An 18,894-nucleotide genomic window follows, 5' to 3' on the forward strand; every position below is an offset into this window, starting at 1 on the left:
CCCCCTGGTGAAGATGAAGGGCCACAGTGGGCTCCTATCTCATCTCCATTCTTCTCTTCTATATTTCAGTGAGTAGAGTAGCCTGGAGAAGTAGCCTTTCAACCTGGGTCATAGGTAAGTGGATGGTGGTGGTAATGGGGCCTCTGTGAGGCAACAGGGATTCTGTAGGGTCACAGACATGAACTTCAAGGGTAACCCACGGAGACATGGAGACACAGAAAGGCAGCCTTGGGCAGTTATCCTGAGTGAGCTGTGCCCCTTTTGGCTCTGAGGTGCAGAATGCCTTACATGAACCCTGCCTTGTGTGGGGGCTCAGGCAAGGAAAGAAAGCATTTCCCAAAAGAGGGTTCACATGGGGCCAGTGCTTCTGTTCAACCTAAGAGGGCTCAGCAGCACTGGGATGCCTAGCTGATATGGGCGGAAGTGGCCAGGCCTCAGGGAACCAGCCTCCATGGGGGCGGGAGCAGGGACAGGTTTTAGATTCAGTGGGGCCCGGGCTCAAGACCACATCAAGGCAGAGAGGGGGTTTTGGAGGGGCAGAGACTCTGCAGATGACTGTCAGCCTGGGAAATTCACATGGGTAACAGGGCAATTGGATCCTAGGACATAGAGATGATCAGTCTGGTTCCTATTTAGGAAATGCCAATATACATACTATGGCACATTCATGGTAGTGCCAGACACACCCATCTCCCTTGTTTACCTGGTACAGGGGATGGTATTCTCAGGCCACATGGGTGGCCTCAGACTAATTGAATCCAGCAAGCATAACAAGGATCCTCTAGCCTTGGGCTCCCATTGCTCCATGGGAGGTACCAAGTTCCCACAGTAGAGCTGGAGTATGGTGCATCCTAATGCCCATACCCTATCTTTGGGATATGTACAGACCTGAGTTGGGCAGCAACCACAGGAAGTAGGTGTATCTGACAAGCTCAGTATGAATTCTGAAGATACAGTTTGTGCATGTAACCTAGACCTGAGCCCTCAGGCCTGGTTGGAACACCATGTTGTTAACCCCAGGTCCCCACAGTGGCCTCCTTGGATGTCTCATTCATTCAGTCCTTAGGCCAACTATGTTCCATTGCTTGGTTGTCTAGCCTGTTTCCCTGCTGGAACCTGACTGTTGAGGTAATATTGGCGCAATAGAGGATGCTCGCTCTGTGACCAAGAGGCCCAGTAGTTCTTAGGTAAGGTGGGCTGATTTTGCCAATACCACCATGCTTACAGGTGTGGGATCCTAGGAGGGCTCAAAAGGGCCAATAGGGTCAAAGCAAGCTCTGGAAGTTGTATGCCTAGAGCGTTCCTCTGTTGCCTGTTCATACATGGCCCCTACCGGTTCCACAGATGATGTCAGCAGAAAAGCAATCCATGGATACTAGTACCCGTTGGCAAGGGCTGTGGTCAAGGCCCAGCTTCCAATGAGTTGATGCTGCCATCCCTCTTGGACAAGGAAACAACAGACTTCCAGAGGTAAGCCAATTTATCTGGGCTCTGGGAGTTGGATGACACCATGAGATTCCCATGGAATGGTCCCTGGGGTTGGGTCGATGATGAGACCTCATTCTGTCTTGAAGAGAGATGATGACTTAAAAATCATGCTCAATAGGATTACGCTGAGGCCCAGCCTAGAGACAGTGATGCAAGAGGACCCCAGGTTCCACATGTGCTTTCTAGTGGTAAAGAACCTGGTTACTGGAGACCTCAAGACCCAGAGGCAGGAGGCAGTGCCCAGGCAGGAATGGCTGACCCTAGAGGATCCAACTAAGCTTCTTCCTCCTTGGCTTGGTGTGTGCTCTCCTCACATTCAGTTATGGTGCTTCCTTCTTCAGCTCCCTTTATCCCCTTGTCTCTTTCAGTGAGATGTATGTGCTGCCCTTTGTGTCACTCTTACATCCTCGTTCCAAGGTGAGTGGAAGGAGAAGATAATGGGGCCTCTTTAGGAGAGCTGGGCATCAGGGCTGGTCACCCAACACAAGCCTTAGGGGTGGACACACAGAGACACAGGAAGTCAACATCGGGCTGTGCTCCAGAGCTTTCAATGTCACCATGGGCTCTAAAATCCAGAATGCCAGCATGAAGTTCTAGCCTAGTTCATGGGCCAACTGATGGATGGCAACAGATCCTGGGTGAGGGTTCACCAGCAAATGCCCCCTCTCCATTCTATTTGAGCTACAGCAGCTCTGGATTACCTTGCTGGTTGGAAGTGGGCAAGCGCTAGGGATCATGCCTCTCTGTGGTACAGGGCTCAGATCCTGTCCTGTTAGGCCACAACAAATGACCACACCAAGTAGTAGGGAAGTTTTGTAGAGCAGCTAGCTCTGCAGGTGACTTGAAACCTGGGAGCTTCACATGGGTCAAAAGCCACTGGAGCCTAGGACTCAGGGACTCACATTTCAGTGCCCAGTCACAGGTGTGCCAATACCCATGAAATGGCACCTACAAGATAATGCCATAGACACCCCATACCCACAACTTACCTCATCTAGGGACTTATATTCATGGGTCATCTACATGGGACTGGGATGTGTTGGTTCCAGCAGGAATGTCAGTGCACCTCCTAGTCCCAGGCTCTCCTTCCACAACAGGAGACACCTATGCCCTATGGTATAGTTGTCCATGGTCCAGGGTTGTATTACTACACCATTTTTTGGTATGGACAGTACTGAAGATGGAAGTAACCATATGACAAAGTGTTCCCAGGTAGCACAGACTGAGAAGCATTGCTCCCAGGATCTACTGTGCTCAGGCAACCTGCACCCAATCTCTCAGGCCTGTACAGCAACCTGTGTTGATAGGTCCAGGGCCCCACTGCTGTTTCCTTGGGTATGTTTGTGAGGCCAATCTTCTGATACTTTGGCTATGCCATTGCTTGCTTGTCCATCATGGTTTCCCACCAGGATCAAGATCTTGGGGGCAGAAGGATCAGTGAAGGTAGCCACTGCTGACATTTATGATCCTGGCCAAGTGTCCCTCTCTGCTCTGGTGACCAAAACTCCCAGCAGTTTGTGGACAAGTGGGACCTAACTTGTTCTTTGGAGTACTTGCCTGGGTCAACAACACTAAAGAACACTCTGGAATTTCTGTACCTAGTTGCCCCTTCTTTCTGTTCATACCCGACACAATGAACAAAATTGCCTATGGTAATTGAATCCTTCTGGGCTTTTAAGTTGAAGTGGCTCCAAGGACTGCCCCTGGTATGATTCCTGGGGTTGGGTGAATGATTAGACCTTATACTGGTTTGAAGAGGGATCATGACTTAAAAATTATGCTCAATAGGATGACCTTGAGGCCCAGTCTAGTGACTGAGTATCAAGAGGACCACAGAGTCCACATGTGCCTAAAAGAGGATACCTTGGGTAGTGGACACCTTTAGCTTCCCCAAGCCAGAATGCAGTCCCTAGGAAGGAGTGGCCACTCCTGTTGGACCCAACCAAACTCCTTCCACCTTGGGCATGGTATATGATCCCCACTTGCTGAGTTGTGGGGATTTCTTTTTTTTTTATCTTTTATTTAATGAATATAAATTTCCAAAGTACGACTCATGGGTTACAATGGCTTCCCCCCCCATACCGTCCCTCCCACCCACAACCCTCCCCTTTCCCACTCCCTCTCCCTTTCCATTCACATCAAGATTCATTTTTGATTATCTTAATATACAGAAGATCAGCTTAGTATACCTTAAGTAAGGATTTCAACAGTTTGCTCCCACACAGAAACATAAAGTGAAAAATAATAGATGATTTTTTTAAAATGATGATGAAATCAGATCAGACCTATTGTCATGTTTAATCCCAGTGAGAGTCAAGTTGGGAATTGATAATTTCTTTTTTTTTTTTTTTTTACAGAAGATCAGTTTAGTGTACATTAAGTAAAGATTTCAATCGTTTGCACCCCCATAGAAACACAAAGTGAAATATACTGTTTGAGTACTCGTTACAGCATTAAGCCTCAGTGTACAGCACATTAAGGACAGAGATCCTACATGAGGAGTAAGTGCACAGTGAATCCTGTTGTTGACTTTACAAATTGACACTCCTGTTTATGGCATCAGTAATCTCCCTATGCACCAGTCATGAGTTTCCAAGGCTATGGAAGCCCCTTGAGTTCTCCGACTCTTATCTTGTTTAGACACGGTCTTAGTCAAAGTGGAGGTTCTCTCCTCCCTTCAGAGAAAGGCACCTCCCTCTTTGAAGACCTGTTCTTTCCACTGGGATCTCACTCACAGAGATCTTTTTGCCAGAGTGTCTTGGCTTTCCATGCCTGAAATACTCTCATGGGCTTTTCAGCCAGATCCGAGTGCCTTTAGGGCTGATTCTGAGGCCAGAGTGCTATTTAGGACATCCGCCATTCTATGAGTCTGCTGAGTATCTCACTTCCCATGTTGGATCACTCTCCCCTTTATTTGTTCTATCGGTTAGTGTTAGCAGATACTAGACTTGTTTATGTGCTCCATTTGACTCTTAGTCCTTTCATTATGATCAATTGTGAACTGAAATTGATCACTTGGAATAGTGAGATGGCATTGGCACATGCCACCTTGATGGGATTGAATTGGAATCCCCTGGTATGTTTCCAACTCTACCAATTGGGGCAAGTCAGCCCGAGCATGCCCCAAATTATACATCTCTTCCCTCTCTTATTCCCACTCTTATGTTTAACAGGGATCACATTTCAGTTAATTTTCAACACTTAAGAATAACTGTGTGATAATTACAGGAGTTGTGGGGATTTCTAGGGGGGCTCCTTCTTCAGGCCACTTTGTCCCCTTGTTTTTCTTTTTCAGTGAGATGTACTAGCTGGTGGGTCATATTTGTGTCCTGGATTCCAGGTGAGTAGATGTCGTGGGTTATGGATTCTCTGTGGTGCAGCTGGGTTTCAGGGTGTGTCACCCAAAGTAAGCCTAAGGGATGTACCCACTGAGATACAAGAAGGTAGCCTGGGGCTGTGCTTCTCAGTGAGATGTGCCCTTTTGGGCTCTGAGGTCCAGAACAGCTTACCTGACTCTGTGGTTAGTACTGGAGTCAGGCAAGAAAAGGAAATGGTTCCTGAGGGATGGGTCACATGCTGTCAAATCCTCCACTTGGCCTATGGCTGGGGCAGCAGCTCTGTGTTGCCTTGCTGGTGTTACTGGATATAGTCAGACACTGAGGATCAGGCTTCTCAGAAGGTTCAGGTTTCAGATTATGTAGGAGGTCTGGGCTGAGGACCACATTGAGCATTAGAGGTAGGTTTCATATGTTGCCGGCCCTGGAGGTGTCTCTCATACAGGGAGCTTCACATGCATCACAGGGCTCCTGGAACCTAAGACACTGGGATGCTCAGTCCAGTGCCTGGTTAGAGGTTTCAGACATCTGTGCCATGGCAACTGCAGGGCCATGATCCAGACCAATGCCCTATGCTGTCTGTCCAACCTGCCCCTTCCCATTTCCATAGATGATGGCATCAGGATCCCTTGTGCGGACCAGTACCCCAAAGGGAAGGCTGTAGTCAAAGCACCAGCAGACCATGAGCTGGTGGTACCAAGATCTTGGGGAAGGAAATTTCCCTGGTTGCCCAAGGTAAGCCAATCCATCCAGGCCTTAGAGGTGGGATGGCACCAAGGGATTACTGTGCTGTGGTTCCACTGGTTGGGTCGATGATGAGACCTCATACTGTCTTGAAGAGAGATGATGACTTAAAAATCATGCTCAATAGGATTACGCTGAGGCCCAGCCTAGTGACAGTGGTACAAGGGAACATCAGGGTCTTTATGTGCTTTCCAGTGCAAGAGACACTGTGGAACATAGACCCGAAAACCCCCAGGCTGGAAAAACATCCCAGGCAGCAAATGCTGCTGCTGTGGATCTACCAAAGTTTCTTTTAGTAAGGGTGTGTTCCCTATGGGCTGAATTGTGGTGCTGGACTGGGGCTTCTTCTTCAGCTCCTTTCATCCTCTTGTGCCTTTCAGTGAGATGTGCTGCCCGTCAGGACACCCTTGTATCCCACATCCCAGGTGAGTGTACGGTGAGGATCATGGAGCCTCTGGGCAGTATCTGGGCGTCAGATCACCTGTCACAGCACAGGATGTGGACCTATGGTGAAAAAGGATGGACACCTCTGACTGTGCTCCAGAGCCGGCTATGCCCCTATGGACTTTGAAATCCAGAACACATTGCCTTAAACACTGGCCTGGTTGTGCTGAGGGTTGGGAATGGATCCTGGGGAAGGGTTTAGTGAGGCTATTTGCCCCCAGTTCTCCTATGTGTGCTGCAGTGGGTATGCATTGCCTTGATCTTTTATCTAAGAGTGAGCAAAATTCAGTATCAGATATCTTTGTCGGAGACTGGCTCAGATTCTGTTGGAAGCATGGGAAGGGGATAAAACCCATCATGAGGGAGGGTTGATGGGAGAGCCTACTCTTCAGGTGCCTGGTAGCTAGGAAGCTTCACATGCCTGGTAACATGGTAGCTGAATACTAAGACACAGCACCATCAGGCAGTATCCAGTCTGGGGATTCGGACACTTAGCCTAGGTCACCTGAATGGTGGTGCCAAGCTTGTCCCATGCCTGGCACTTGCCTCATCCAGGGATCAGCTTTCCTTCTCACATGGGTGAGCTTTGAACCGAGGTGAACTTATAAGGACATGGGGTCTGTCTTGGTCCCGCCATCCACTTCTCCATGAGACGCACCAAAGCCCCACAAACGAAGGATCCATGTCTGGGCTGATGCCCCTTCCCCATGTTTAGGATATGTCCAGGACTGCTGAGTACAGACACCATGGGAGGAAGGTATCTTGGAGTACATAGCTGGAGAGCCTGGGAAGCAGGTTGTATTCACACCCACTACCTTAACACACAGGCCTGGCCTGGATAGGAATGCTGAGTGAGTCATGGAAAAACCCCACCAAGGCTTCCTGTGATGCATCTTATGCCATCGGTTCTTTGATATCAGGTGCATGCAAGCACCTTCTAGTCCTTACCAGGTCTTGAGCCAGATTTGCGATCGAGGTAAGAAGGGATTTGGTGTTAGCCACTTCCAGCATGGTGACACAGTCTGACTTGCTCTCTCAGGCCCTGTGACCAAGAAGCCCAAAAGTTTCAGGCAATGAAGTTGTAGCCTGTGCAAACCAAGATGTCCACAGAGGCAGCCTCCTGGAAACCTCACCTGGACTGATTAGAGTCAAAGCATGCTTGGGAGTCAGTGTACTATAGCCTGATCCTACTGTCTGTTTACTCCCAACCTGCTCCATGTGCACAGATGGTGTCAGCAGAAGAACCCCCATGGAGAACAGACCAAATTCAAGAACTGTGGACAAGGTGCCAGCAGCCAATGAACTGGCGATGCCAGCCTTGTTGAAGAAGGAATCATCCAGGACTGCCTGAGGTAAGCCAATATTAATAGGCACTATCAGTGGGATGGCTTTCAGAGGTCTTGTTGTTTGTTTCTATGGGTTGGGTCAATGATGAGACTTCATACTGTCTTGAAGAGAGATGATGACTTAAAAATCATGCTCAATAGGATTACGCTGAGGCCCAGCCTAGTGACAGTGGTGCAAGAGGACCTTGGGGTAACCAGGTGTCTTCTAGGTGAGGATTGCTGGGGACTGAAGACTACAAGGTCTCATATGCCAGCACACAGTACCCAGACTGGAGCAGCTGCTCATGCAGAGTGCACCATGCTCCATCTTCCTTGGGTTTGTTGTGTGTTCCCTGCTGTCTGAGTTGCAAGACCATGCTTAGGGCTCCTTCTTAGATCGTTTCATCCTCTTCTGTCTTTCAGTGCGAGGAGCTGCACAATGGGGAACAGTTACACCCCAGTTTCCAGGTGAGTGGATAGAGGGTGTCCATTGGCCTGTGTCTGGCAGTAGGGGTTTTGGTGGGTCACCAGACTTGAGCCTCTGGGCTGGACACATGGAGACACAAAAAGGCAGACTTGGGCAGTTTTTGAGTGAGCGCCTTTAGGTTGATATCCTGAAGAACTTACATGTAGAGGCCCATGGTTGCCTTGCTCTTGTGGCTGTAAGTGTGCCAACACTAGGGACCAGGCAACTGTTTGATGGCAGGGCTCAGATCCAAAATAAGGCCCATACAGACAAACATACCAAGCAGTCAGTGAGTTTCATGGAGCAACTGGCTCTGTAGGTGTCTGGTAGCCAGGGAGCTTCACTTGTCTCACAAGGCCACTGGAGCCTAGGGCCCATGAACCCTCAACCCAGTGTCTTTTCAGAGAGGAACCAATACCAGAGCCATGGCACCTGCAGAGTGGTGCTAGTCACACCAAATTTCTTCTCTTTGCCTTCTCTAGGTGCTGGCATTCAATGGCCACATTAATGGGCTTGGACTGTGTTGGGCCTGTTAAGATTGCCAGTGCAACTCCTGGGTCTGGGCTCCTACTCCTCCATCGTTGACATCAAGGCTGCAATATATAAATGTGCCATGGCCCAGCCTGTGGTCACTTACTCATTATTCAGATGTGTTGATCCTGTGTTTTTCAGTAACAATAGTAAGAAGTTGTTTTTGCAGGCAGGCACAGCCTGATCTCTCAGGATACATTGTGCTCTCACAGCCTGTACCAAAGCACACAAGCTAGTAAAGCAACCCTGTTTTAGTATGCTGAAGGCCCTGCCCTACGAATTACCCGGGGTATGTCTTATGTAGCAAGTATTCCAGTGCTTAGATTGAGAAATTGCTCACTTGACTAGCCTGGTTCTGGCATGGATGTACATTTTGGTGGCAAAAAAGATTTGTGGATTTAATCATTGCTATTCAAAAAGATCCTACCAGAGTGTGTGTCTCTCTTTCCCTCTGAACAGGCCCCACAGTTTTGGATGACATGGGCAGAACTTGCCAGTCCCCACCCCAGCTATAGAATGGCCTGCTAGGAGAACTCACCTGGGCCAATGAAGCCAAAGTACGCTGAAGAACCAGCACACCCTTGCCTGGCCCTGCTGCCTTTTCACCCCCATTTACTTCCTTTTTCCACAGATGTCAGTAGAGGAAATCAAGGGGGCCCAGTGCCATGGGGACAAGGGCTCTGGTCTACATCTAGTTGCACATTAGCTGGGGGTGTCATCCCCATAGATGTAGGAAATGTCTGGGACTGTCCAAGTACACCAAAAAATCCAGGCCCCTGAGTTGGTGTGTATCTAGGAGCTACTCTTGTTGTGATTCCTGGGTTTGGGTTAATGATGAGACTTCACACTGTCTCAAAGTATCTTAGTGACTAAAATTCATGCTCAATAGGATTGTACTGAGGCCCATCCAAGTGATAGTCAGTCACGAGTATTCCAGGGTGCACATGTGCCTTCCAGGGTAAGAAGCTGGGTATTGGACACCAGGAGGCTTCCCAGGATAGGTTTAGTCCTCAGGCTTGAGTGGCTGCTCCTGCTGGAGTCATCCTAGCTCCTTCCTCTTTGAACTTGGTGTGTGCTCTCTACTGGCCATGTTGTAGGTCATGCTCAGTCTCTTCTTCAGCTCCCTTTGCTCCTGTGGTCTTTCAGTGAGGTATGTTTCCTGACAGGTACTATAATTTCCAAAGCACTTTCTTGGTGTGAATGTAGGTGGGCAGACAATAGGGATATGGCTTCTGTGTGTGGGAAGGCCTTAGTTCCTCTATATGGCCCCTATGGATGGTCACACCAAGTGAAATAGTTTGGTGGAGCAGCTGGATCTGCAGATATCTGGTATCTTCATGTGGGTCACAAGGCCATTGGAGTCTAGTACCTAGGAGCTCTCAGTTTGGTGCCTGGTGTGGTAGTATAAGCACTTAGGCCATAGCATTTGTAGCATGGTTCCAGGGACACACTTTTCTACCCCTTGAATTTTCTATGTGCTGGGGTTCATGGGCCATAAGGAATGACTCAGACTGAATTGGGCCTATCAAAGATGCCAGTGTACCTTCTGGACCCATGTTCCCACTCCTCCATGGTAGACACCAAGGCTCCACGGTAGAGTTGTCCATGGTTCATCCTAATTGTTCTATACCATCTTTGGTGTGTATATCATACTGAGATGGGCAGTGACCATAAGCTGAATGTTTCTCTGGGTGGCACAGCTTGAGACCCAGAATCTACTGTTCATGTACATCCTGCAACAAGTTGCTCAGGCCCATACAGTGACCCTGACTTGATAGGCCCAGGGCACTGCAGGTGTCTCCTTAGATATATCCAGTCTTCTGATACTTAGGCTGAACCATTACCTGCTTGTTCAGCACAATTCCGTATAGGACCTGGATGTTAGGGGCAGGAAGTATGATGGAAGGCGCCATTTCTGGCAGGACACTCCTGTCCAAGTATCCCTTTCTGTTCTAGTAACCTAGAAGCTCAGCAATTTGCTAAACACTACCACGCCTACAGGGTTAGACTCCTGGAACTACTCATCTGATCTGATGAGGTCAAATCATGTTCTGGAATCTTTGCAGCCTAATACGGGCCTGTTCTCTGTTCACTCCTGACTAAATGACCAATACTGCCCATGGTAAGCCAATCCATCCATCCTTGCCATATGTTGTGATGGCTCCAGGGACTCCTCCTGCTGTGTTCACTGGGGTTGGGTATATGATGAGATAACAGAATGTCTCAAAGAGAGATGATGACTTAAAATCATGCTCAATAGGATTACTCTAAGGCCTCACATAGTTACAGGGTGCCAGGAGTACCCTAGAGTCCACAAGTGCCTTTCAGGGTAGACCCATAGGAATGCACACCTGGAGGCTACCCCAGTCCTGAATGTAGTCCCTAGGAAAGAGTCTTTGATCCTGATGAATCCAATCAAGCTATTTCCTCCTTGGATGTGGTGTGTTATCCCAACTTGCCAAGTTATGGGTATATTTTGTGGGGCTCCTTCTTCATCTCCCTTCATCCTCTTTTTTCTTCCAAGAGATGTAGAACCCAGTGGGTCACACTTGCATCCTCGTTCCCAGGTGAGTGCATGGCATGGGTCTTGTGTGGTGGAGTTGGGTATCATGGCCGGTCACTCAATGCAAAAGTTAGGAATGTACTCAGGGAGACATCAGAATGCAACCTGGGGCTATGATCCTGAGTGAGCTGTCTCTCTTTGGGCTCTGAGGTCCTGAATACCTTACCTGAATCCCCAGAAATGTGTGTGTACCTGGAAAGGAATGAAAACTGTTCCTGAGGGAGGATCATGTGCTTTCTTGCTTGCTTTCTTTCTTTCTTTCTTTCTTTCTTTCTTTCTTTCTTTCTTTCTTTCTTTCTTTTTTTTTGACAGGCAGAGTGGACAGTGAGAGAGAGACAGACAGAGAGAAAGGTCTTCCTTTGTCGTTGGTTCACCCTCCAATGGCCGCCGCGGCCGGCGCGCTGCAGCCGGCGCACCGCGCTGATGGATCATGTGCTTTCGAAGTTGCCACTGCTCCTATGGGGCTATATAACATCTCTGTGTTGCCTGTTGGTGTAACCAGCAGTATTAAGACACGAGGGATCTGGCGTTCTGAAGGTGCAGGTTCAGCTTCCTTAAGAGGTCTGGTTTGAGGATCAATTTGAGAATAGGAGGGAATTTGGCCAGGCTGCCAGCTATGCAGGTTTCTAGCAGCCTGGGATCTACAACCGGGTTGCAGGGCCCCTAGAACCTAGCACACAGAAATGATCAGTTTGATGACCAATGAGGGAAGCGGAGGCATCTGTGCTATGGTAGCTGCAGGGCCATAGTCCAGCCCAATGCCTTGCCCCAACTGTGGGATGTGCATGCAACTCAGTAGGCAGTGTCCTTGGGGGAAATTTTCTTTGGATCCGTAGCCTGAATTCATGGGTTCCAGTGTGTGATCAGAGCTTGCACCTGAGCCCCTAGGTCTGGACAAGGATACAATCTTGGTAGGACCAGAGCTGTTCTGGGGACTCCTTTGGTAAGACCCTTGACACCACTCTTCTGAGCTGTGCCAGTGCAAGAATGTTCAGCCAGACTAAAGGCACAAATAGTTCTCTGGGGAGGAAAGGGTTTTGGGACTCCCACGGGAGTGCATGGCAGGGACTATGGGGTCTTTGTTAGGAAATAGATTGTCACAGCGGATCAGCCAATGAAAGCTAACTTGTGGCCTGGGTTTGGGCCCAATTAAGAGATACCAAAGTTCCTGGGGGTGGTTCACATTTGGCCAGTGCCCATGTTTGTTCTAGGTGAGCTGGAGAGCCTCTGAGTTGTCTTGTCTGATATGTTGGAAGTTCTTGACTTCTGGGTGTCCAACCACAGTGTGAGTGCTGGGTTTAGATTTCAAGGAGGCCAGCGCCACGGCTCAATAGACTAATCCTCCACCTAGCGGCGCCGGCACACCGGGTTCTAGTCCCAGTTGGGGCGCCGGATTCTGTCCCATTTTCCCCTCTTCCAGGCCAGCTCTCTACTGTGGCCCGGGAGTGCAGTGGAGGATGGCCCAGGTGCTTGGGCCCTGCACCCCATGGGAGACCAGGATATGCACCTGGCTCCTGCCTTCAGATCAGCGCGGTGCGCCAGCCACAGCACGCCGGCCTCGGCGGCCATTGGAGGGTAAACCAACGGTGAAGGGAAGACCTTTCTCTCTGTCCCTCTCTCTCTCACTGTCCACTCTGCCTGTAAAAAAAAAAAAGATTTCAAGGAGGCCTTGGATGAAGATTGGATGAAGACACAAAAGGTAGGGATAGGGGTTTTGTGGGGTACCAGGCTGTGCATATGCCTGGCTGCCTGGGAGGTTTATAGGGGTCAAAAGTTCTCAGGAAAGGTGGCATAGCTTTTCCAACCCCACACACCTATAGGGGTGGCCTCATGGTAGGCCTCACCTAGGCCAATGGGGACAGTGTATGCTGGGGAACCAATGCATCCTTACCTGCACCAGCTGTGTGTTCACACGTGCCTCCTCCTAGTCCCACAGATGATGTCACCAGATGAAACATACATGTGTTTCAGTGTCCCAGAAGCAAGAGCTGTGGTCATGAACCCAACAGCCCACGAGCTCATCCTGCCTGCATTGTTGGAAAATATCTGCAACTGCCTGTGGTAAGCCAGAAACCTGAGCCTTGGAGTTGGGATGGTGCCGGGGTATCCCTGTGCTGTGGTTTGTGGGGTTGGGTCGATGATGATACCTCATACTGTCTCGAAGAGAGATGATGACTTAAAAATCATGCTCAATAGGATTACGCTGAGGCCCAGCCTAGTGACAGTGGTTCGTAGGGTCTTGGGGTAACCAGATGCCTTCCAGGGGAGGGGACTCTGGTGGCTGTAGAACTCAAGGACCCCCATGGGAGGAAGTGACCTGCAGGCAGAATCAGCTTGTGCAGGATTCATAAAAACTCTATCCTCATGGGGTTTGTTATTTGATCCCTGCCGTAAAATTTGCTGTCCTACACTGAGTGCTCCACCCTCCTCTCCTATATCTAAAACTGTCTTTCAGTGAGATGAGCTGCCCTATGGAGCAACCTTGAACCAAGGGTTCTAGGTGAGTGGATGGAGGTTGTAATTGGGCCTTTGTGGGACAGTGAGTACTCTGGTCATGTCATCCCAAGAGTGTGATGGGAGGAACCACAGAGACCCAGGAAGGCAGCCTTGAGCCATGGTCTTTAGTGAGCGATGAAACTTTGGACTCTGAGGTGCAGATCAATGGACTTAAATCCCTTGCCTGGTGAGGGTGCCAAATAAAGAGTTTATATACTTCTGAACAAAGGGACACATTGGGGCAGTGCTACCGCTGGTTCTCATTGGGTTACAGCACATCTTGGTTGACTTGAAGGTGTGGAAAGATGTTGGAAAACACTAATAATAAGGCCACTGGCCAGGGACAGGGATGAGATTCACAAGAAGACCCAGGCAAGATCACACTAAGGCAGTAAGGGAGAGTTGATCATTCAGCCAGGTCTGCAGGTGCCAGGCAGCCTGGGAGTTTTATGTGGGCCGTGGTTCCACTGTGCTATGCTGCAGGGATCTCTGAGCTGTGCCTGGTCAGAGAGGTTCTACAAGTGATTCATAGCACATAAAAGTTGATGCCATGCATTCCATATAGCTGCTGCTTGCCTGGTCCAGTGGCTGGCATTTGCAGGCCACGTATATGTGTTTTGGACTAACCTGAGCCCACCAAGGATGCCAGGGCCTTCACTGAGCCTGGGGTTCTGTTCCTCAACAGTACACACAAAAGCCACATGGGCCATGGTCCCACCCAATGCACATAACCCATCATGGGGATGTGTTCGGGAATTAGTTGGGCAGTAACCAGAGGAGGGCAGTGTCTACATGGGGCCCAGCCTTTCCTCTGAGGATACAGTGCATTCAGACATCCCCATATGAGCTCCTGAAGATGTGAGGCAACAATGTATTGGTAGGTCCAGGAACCACAGTTTTATGTTTTGGGATTTTGAACTACGGTTATTACTATGCTTGCTTGTCCAGTCCCATTTCCAGCCAGGACCTGTGTCTTTCGGCTTGCAGGAACAATGGTGGAAACTACCTCCAATACTACGTTTCTGGCCTAATAGGCCTCTCAGTCACATAGACCAAGCACACCTAGAGAGGTAGGAACCTGAAAACCTCATCTGGGATGATGGTGGCCTAAGCATGCTCTGGATCCGTGTATCCTATTATGCTGCTGCTGTAGTTCACACCCAATCACCTCCCTATCCCACAGATAGTGTCACCAATGGAAGCCCCTACGAGGTCCAGTTTGTGGAGCAAGGGCCGTGATCAAGGGCCATGAGCAATCAAGCTTGTTCCATCACCAAGAGAGAATGAAATGTCTCTGACTTCCTGAGGTACGTCAATCCTATGGGCTGTAGTGTTAGGGCAGTGATAATGGGATTCCATTGTATGGTTCCTCTGGTTGGGTCAATGATGAGACCTCATACTGTCTTGAAGAGAGATGATGACTTAAAAATCATGCTCAATAGGATTACGCTGAGGCCCAGCCTAGTGACAGTGGTGCAGGAGGACAGCAGGGTCCCTATGTGCTTTCCCATGCAAGAGACACTGTGGAACTTAGGCACCCAACTGGGAAAACGTCCCAGGCAGCAGATCTGCTCCCGCGGGATCTACCAAAGTTTTTTCCTCCTTGGCAAGGGTGTGTTCCCCATGGGCTGAATTGTGGTGCTGGACTGGGGCTCCATCTTCAGCTCCTTTCATCCTCTTGTGCCTTTCAGTGAGATGTGCTGCCCATCAGAACTCCCTTGTATCCCACATCCCAGGTGAGTGTACAGTGAGGATCATGGGGCCTCTGGGCAGTATCTGGGGGTCAGAGCACCTGTCACAAGCACAGGAAGTGGACCTATGGTGAAAAGGGTGGCTACCTCTGACTGTACTCCAGAGCCATTTGTGTCCCTTCGGACTCTTTGTTCCAGAACATCCTACATGAACTGCTGGCTCGGTTTGGGGGCCAAGAGAAGGTTGGCAGTGGATCCTAGGGAAGGGTTTATTTGTGGCCATTGGCACCACTTCTCCTAAGTGGGCTGCAATGGCTCTGCATTGCCTTGCTTTTTTGGCTAGGTGTGGGCTTTATTTGGGATCAAGAGTCTTTTGAAGGAGTGGCTCTGACTATGTTGGATGCCTGGGCAGATGACCACAAACATCAGTGAGAGGCATTTGGTGGGAGAGCTAGCTTTGCAGGTGCCTGGCAGCATGGTAGCTTCACATGCCAGGCAACATGGTAGCTGCATACTAGGACAAAGCACCATCAGGCAGTATCCAGTCAGGGGGATTCAGACACCTATCTCAGGTCACCTGTATGGCGGTGCCCTGCATGCCCCATCCCTGGCACTTGCCTCATTAAATGGGACAGCATTCCCTTTCACAAGAGTTAGCTTTGACTGAGTTGAACATATTAAGGATACAGAGTTCGTCCTGGTCCAGGGCTCCCACTCCTCCATGAGTTTTGCCAATTCCCATAAACAAAGGATCCATGTTCTAGGCCGATGCCCCTTCCCAATCTTTAGGATGTGCACAGGACTGCAGTGGGCAGAGATCATGGGAAGAAGGTGTCTCTGGAGTGTATAGCAGGAGATCCCAACATGAAGGTTTTGTCTACCAGCCTTTACCATAGTTCACAGGCCTGGCCTGGACAGTAATGCCATATTGGTAGTCACAAGGCCCCCCAGGGTTCCTGTGATGCATCTAATGCCATCAGTTCCCTAATATCAAGTCTATGCCAGCTCTTTCTAGTCCAACCCAGTCCCAGGCTAGAATTGGGCACAAGAGAAGGGGAGTGGGGTTAGCCGTGTCCAGCATGGTGACACAATCTGAGTTGCCTTCTCCAGTCCTGTGACCAACAGACCCAGAAATTTCAGGCAAGGTGCACAGAGCCTGCCCAAACCATGATGCCTATAAGGGCAGTCTCCTGGAAGCTTCACCTGGGCTGTCAGGGCCAAAGCAAGCTTGAGAGCCAGTGAACCCTAGCCTGTTCCTGCTCTATGTTCACATCCAAACCCCTCCTTGTTCACAGATGTCAGCAGAGGAATCCCTGTGGACAAGGTGCCAGCAGCCTTTGAGCTGTTGATGCTAGCCATGAAGAAGGAAATGTCCAGGACTTCCAGAGGAAAGCCAGTCCTAACAGCGTTATCGGTGGGAGGGCTCACAGAGATTCTTGAGGTGTGTTTCCTGGGGTTGGTTTGATGATGAGACCTCATACTGTCTCGAAGAGAGATGATGACTAAAAATCATGCTCAATAGGATTACGCTGAGGCCCAGCCTAGTGACAGTAGTACAAGAGGAATTTGGTGTAAACAGGTGCCTTCCAGGGGAGGAGACCCTGGGGATTGGAGAACTCAAGGCCCCTCTTGAAAGGCTGTGATCTTCAGGCATGATCGGCTACTTTTGCAGGAGTCACATGAACTCTACCCTCATTGGGTTTATAGTGTGTTTTGTGCTGTAAAAGTTACTGTCCTGAACTGCAGACCCCTCCCTCAGCTCCTGTGTTCCAAACTGTCTTTCAAAAGATTAACTGCACCATTGATCACTCTTGCACTAAGGGTTCTAGGTGAGTGAATGGAGAGTGTAATTGGACCTGTGTAGGGTAGCAGGTGTTCTGGGCATGTTGCCAAATGAACCTCATGGGTAGAACCAGAGACCCAGGAAGGCAGCCTCGGGCCATGGTCTTGGGTGAGCTTGGGTTCTGTGGTGCCAATCAGTGTAATTAAACCCTTTGGCTGGTGAGAGTACCAAGTGTGGAATAGAAACAGTCCTGAATGAGGAGTAACATTGGGCCAGTGCTGCAACTAGTTCTTGTTATATTGCAACAGCTCTGGGTTGACTTGCTAGTATACCCAGAAGTTTGCAGACACTGAGGATAAGGCCAGGATTAAGATTCAGAGGGATCCACAGGCCACTGAGGGAGAACAGGCCATTCAGCTAGTTCTGCAGGGGCCTGGCAGCCGGGAGTTTTATGTGAGCCACAGTTCCATTGTTCTAGGCTGCAGGGAGGCTCTGGTCTGTGCTAGGTCATAGAGGTACCAACAAATGATACATGGCACCTACAGGGTGATACCAGGCATTTCACATTCCCACTGCTTGTTTGTTCCAGTGGCTGGCATGCACAGGCTATGTTCATGGGTTTTGGACTGGTTGAGCCCAGCAAGGATGTCAGGACGCTACTGATCCCAGGGTTCTGCTCCTCCATGGGAGGCACCAAAGCCACATGGGAAGGGTGTACCATGGTTTTGCCCAATGCCTATATCCCATCACTGGGATGTGTTTGGGACTGAGGTGGGCAGCAATAGTGAGAGGACTGTGTCTTCTATGGGACCCACAAAAATACAGTTTGTTCAGGCAGTCTCCAGCTGAGCTACTGGCCCTGTAAGACAACATTGTGTTGGTAGACCCAGGACCCAAAGTTCTAGGTCTTAGGATCCAGAAGTTTTATGCTTATGCAGGCCTTTGATTGCTTGTCCAGTCCCATTTCCAGCCAGGACCTGTGTGTTTCAGCTTGAAAGAATAATGATGGTAGCCAGTTCCAAGCTGAAGAATTACCTAGTAGATCTCTGGATCACAGAGACCAAGCACACATACAGGGGTAGGAACCTGAAAACCTCATCTGGGATGATGGTGGCCTAAGCATGCTCTGGATCCGTGTATCCTATTATGCTGCTGCTGTAGTTCACACCCAATCACCTCCCTATCCCACAGATAGTGTCACCAATGGAAGCCCCTACGAGGTCCAGTTTGTGGAGCAAGGGCCGTGATCAAGGGCCATGAGCAATCAAGCTTGTTGTTCCATCACCAAGAGAGAATGAAATGTTTCTGACTTCCTGAGGTACGTCAATCCTATGGGCTGTAGTGTTAGGGCAGTGACAATGGGATTCCATTGTATGGTTCCTCTGGTTGGGTCAATGATGAGACCTCATACTGTCTTGAAGAGAGATGACGACTTAAAAATCATGCTCAATAGGATTACGCTGAGGCCCAGCCTAGTGACAGTGGTGCAGGAGGACAGCAGGGTCCCTATGTGCTTTCCCATGCAAGAGACACTGTGGAACTTAGGCACCCAACTGGGAAAACGTCCCAGGCAGCAGATCTGCTCCCGCGGGATCTACCAAAGTTTTTTCCTCCTTGGCAAGGGTGTGTTCCCCATGGGCTGAATTGTGGTGCTGGACTGGGGCTCCATCTTCAGCTCCTTTCATCCTCTTGTGCCTTTCAGTGAGATGTGCTGCCCATCAGAACTCCCTTGTATCCCACATCCCAGGTGAGTGTACAGCGAGGATCATGGGGCCTCTGGGCAGTATCTGGGGGTCAGAGCACCTGTCACAAGCACAGGATGTGGACCTATGGTGAAAAAGGATGGACACCTCTGACTGTGCTCCAGAGCCGGCTATACCCCTTTGGACTCTGAGATATAGAATGCCTTGCACGAACCCACGGCCTGGTTCAGGGGCCAACTGAGAGTTGGCAATGGATCCCGGGGAAGGGTTTAGTGAGGCTGTTGGCTTCCAATTCTCCTATGTGTACTAAAGTGGGTATGCATTG

General features: G+C 49.7%; 1 long non-coding RNA gene and 10 other non-coding genes across 21 annotated transcripts in view; all 11 read left to right on the top strand.

Moving 5' to 3' along the window:
• The window catches only part of LOC103351271 (uncharacterized), a 153,485-nt gene that overhangs the window by 50,341 nt on the left and 84,250 nt on the right, over positions 1 to 18,894 (top strand). For 7 of the 11 annotated variants that reach the window (XR_011380658.1, XR_011380657.1, XR_011380654.1 and 4 more), the window contains 16 exons: positions 70 to 114; positions 1,345 to 1,470; positions 1,857 to 1,905; positions 4,784 to 4,828; positions 5,434 to 5,558; positions 5,948 to 5,992; positions 7,238 to 7,363; positions 7,760 to 7,804; positions 8,793 to 12,957; positions 13,352 to 13,396; positions 14,380 to 14,462; positions 14,576 to 14,699; positions 15,084 to 15,128; positions 16,379 to 16,524; positions 18,058 to 18,184; positions 18,569 to 18,613. This is a non-coding gene — a long non-coding RNA (uncharacterized lncRNA). The other 4 variants (XR_011380659.1, XR_011380656.1, XR_011380660.1 and 1 more) reach the window with 3 other exon arrangements.
• Positions 1,542 to 1,622, top strand: LOC127483913 (small nucleolar RNA SNORD115). Its single transcript, XR_007910704.1, has one exon. It is a non-coding gene; the product is annotated as a small nucleolar RNA SNORD115 (small nucleolar RNA).
• LOC127483970 (small nucleolar RNA SNORD115) lies at positions 3,212 to 3,292 on the top strand. Its single transcript, XR_007910761.1, has one exon. It is a non-coding gene; the product is annotated as a small nucleolar RNA SNORD115 (small nucleolar RNA).
• On the top strand, positions 5,630 to 5,710 carry LOC127483903 (small nucleolar RNA SNORD115). Its single transcript, XR_007910694.1, has one exon. It is a non-coding gene; the product is annotated as a small nucleolar RNA SNORD115 (small nucleolar RNA).
• LOC127483896 (small nucleolar RNA SNORD115) lies at positions 7,434 to 7,514 on the top strand. Its single transcript, XR_007910687.1, has one exon. It is a non-coding gene; the product is annotated as a small nucleolar RNA SNORD115 (small nucleolar RNA).
• On the top strand, positions 9,159 to 9,238 carry LOC127483983 (small nucleolar RNA SNORD115). Its single transcript, XR_007910772.1, has one exon. It is a non-coding gene; the product is annotated as a small nucleolar RNA SNORD115 (small nucleolar RNA).
• Positions 10,530 to 10,609, top strand: LOC127483974 (small nucleolar RNA SNORD115). The gene has a single exon (XR_007910765.1). It is a non-coding gene; the product is annotated as a small nucleolar RNA SNORD115 (small nucleolar RNA).
• Positions 13,028 to 13,108, top strand: LOC127483924 (small nucleolar RNA SNORD115). The gene has a single exon (XR_007910715.1). It is a non-coding gene; the product is annotated as a small nucleolar RNA SNORD115 (small nucleolar RNA).
• On the top strand, positions 14,770 to 14,850 carry LOC127483895 (small nucleolar RNA SNORD115). The gene has a single exon (XR_007910686.1). It is a non-coding gene; the product is annotated as a small nucleolar RNA SNORD115 (small nucleolar RNA).
• On the top strand, positions 16,542 to 16,621 carry LOC127483952 (small nucleolar RNA SNORD115). Its single transcript, XR_007910743.1, has one exon. It is a non-coding gene; the product is annotated as a small nucleolar RNA SNORD115 (small nucleolar RNA).
• On the top strand, positions 18,255 to 18,335 carry LOC127483906 (small nucleolar RNA SNORD115). The gene has a single exon (XR_007910697.1). It is a non-coding gene; the product is annotated as a small nucleolar RNA SNORD115 (small nucleolar RNA).

This window comes from Oryctolagus cuniculus, chromosome 12, assembly GCF_964237555.1.
Source record: "Oryctolagus cuniculus chromosome 12, mOryCun1.1, whole genome shotgun sequence".
NCBI lineage: Eukaryota > Metazoa > Chordata > Mammalia > Lagomorpha > Leporidae > Oryctolagus > Oryctolagus cuniculus.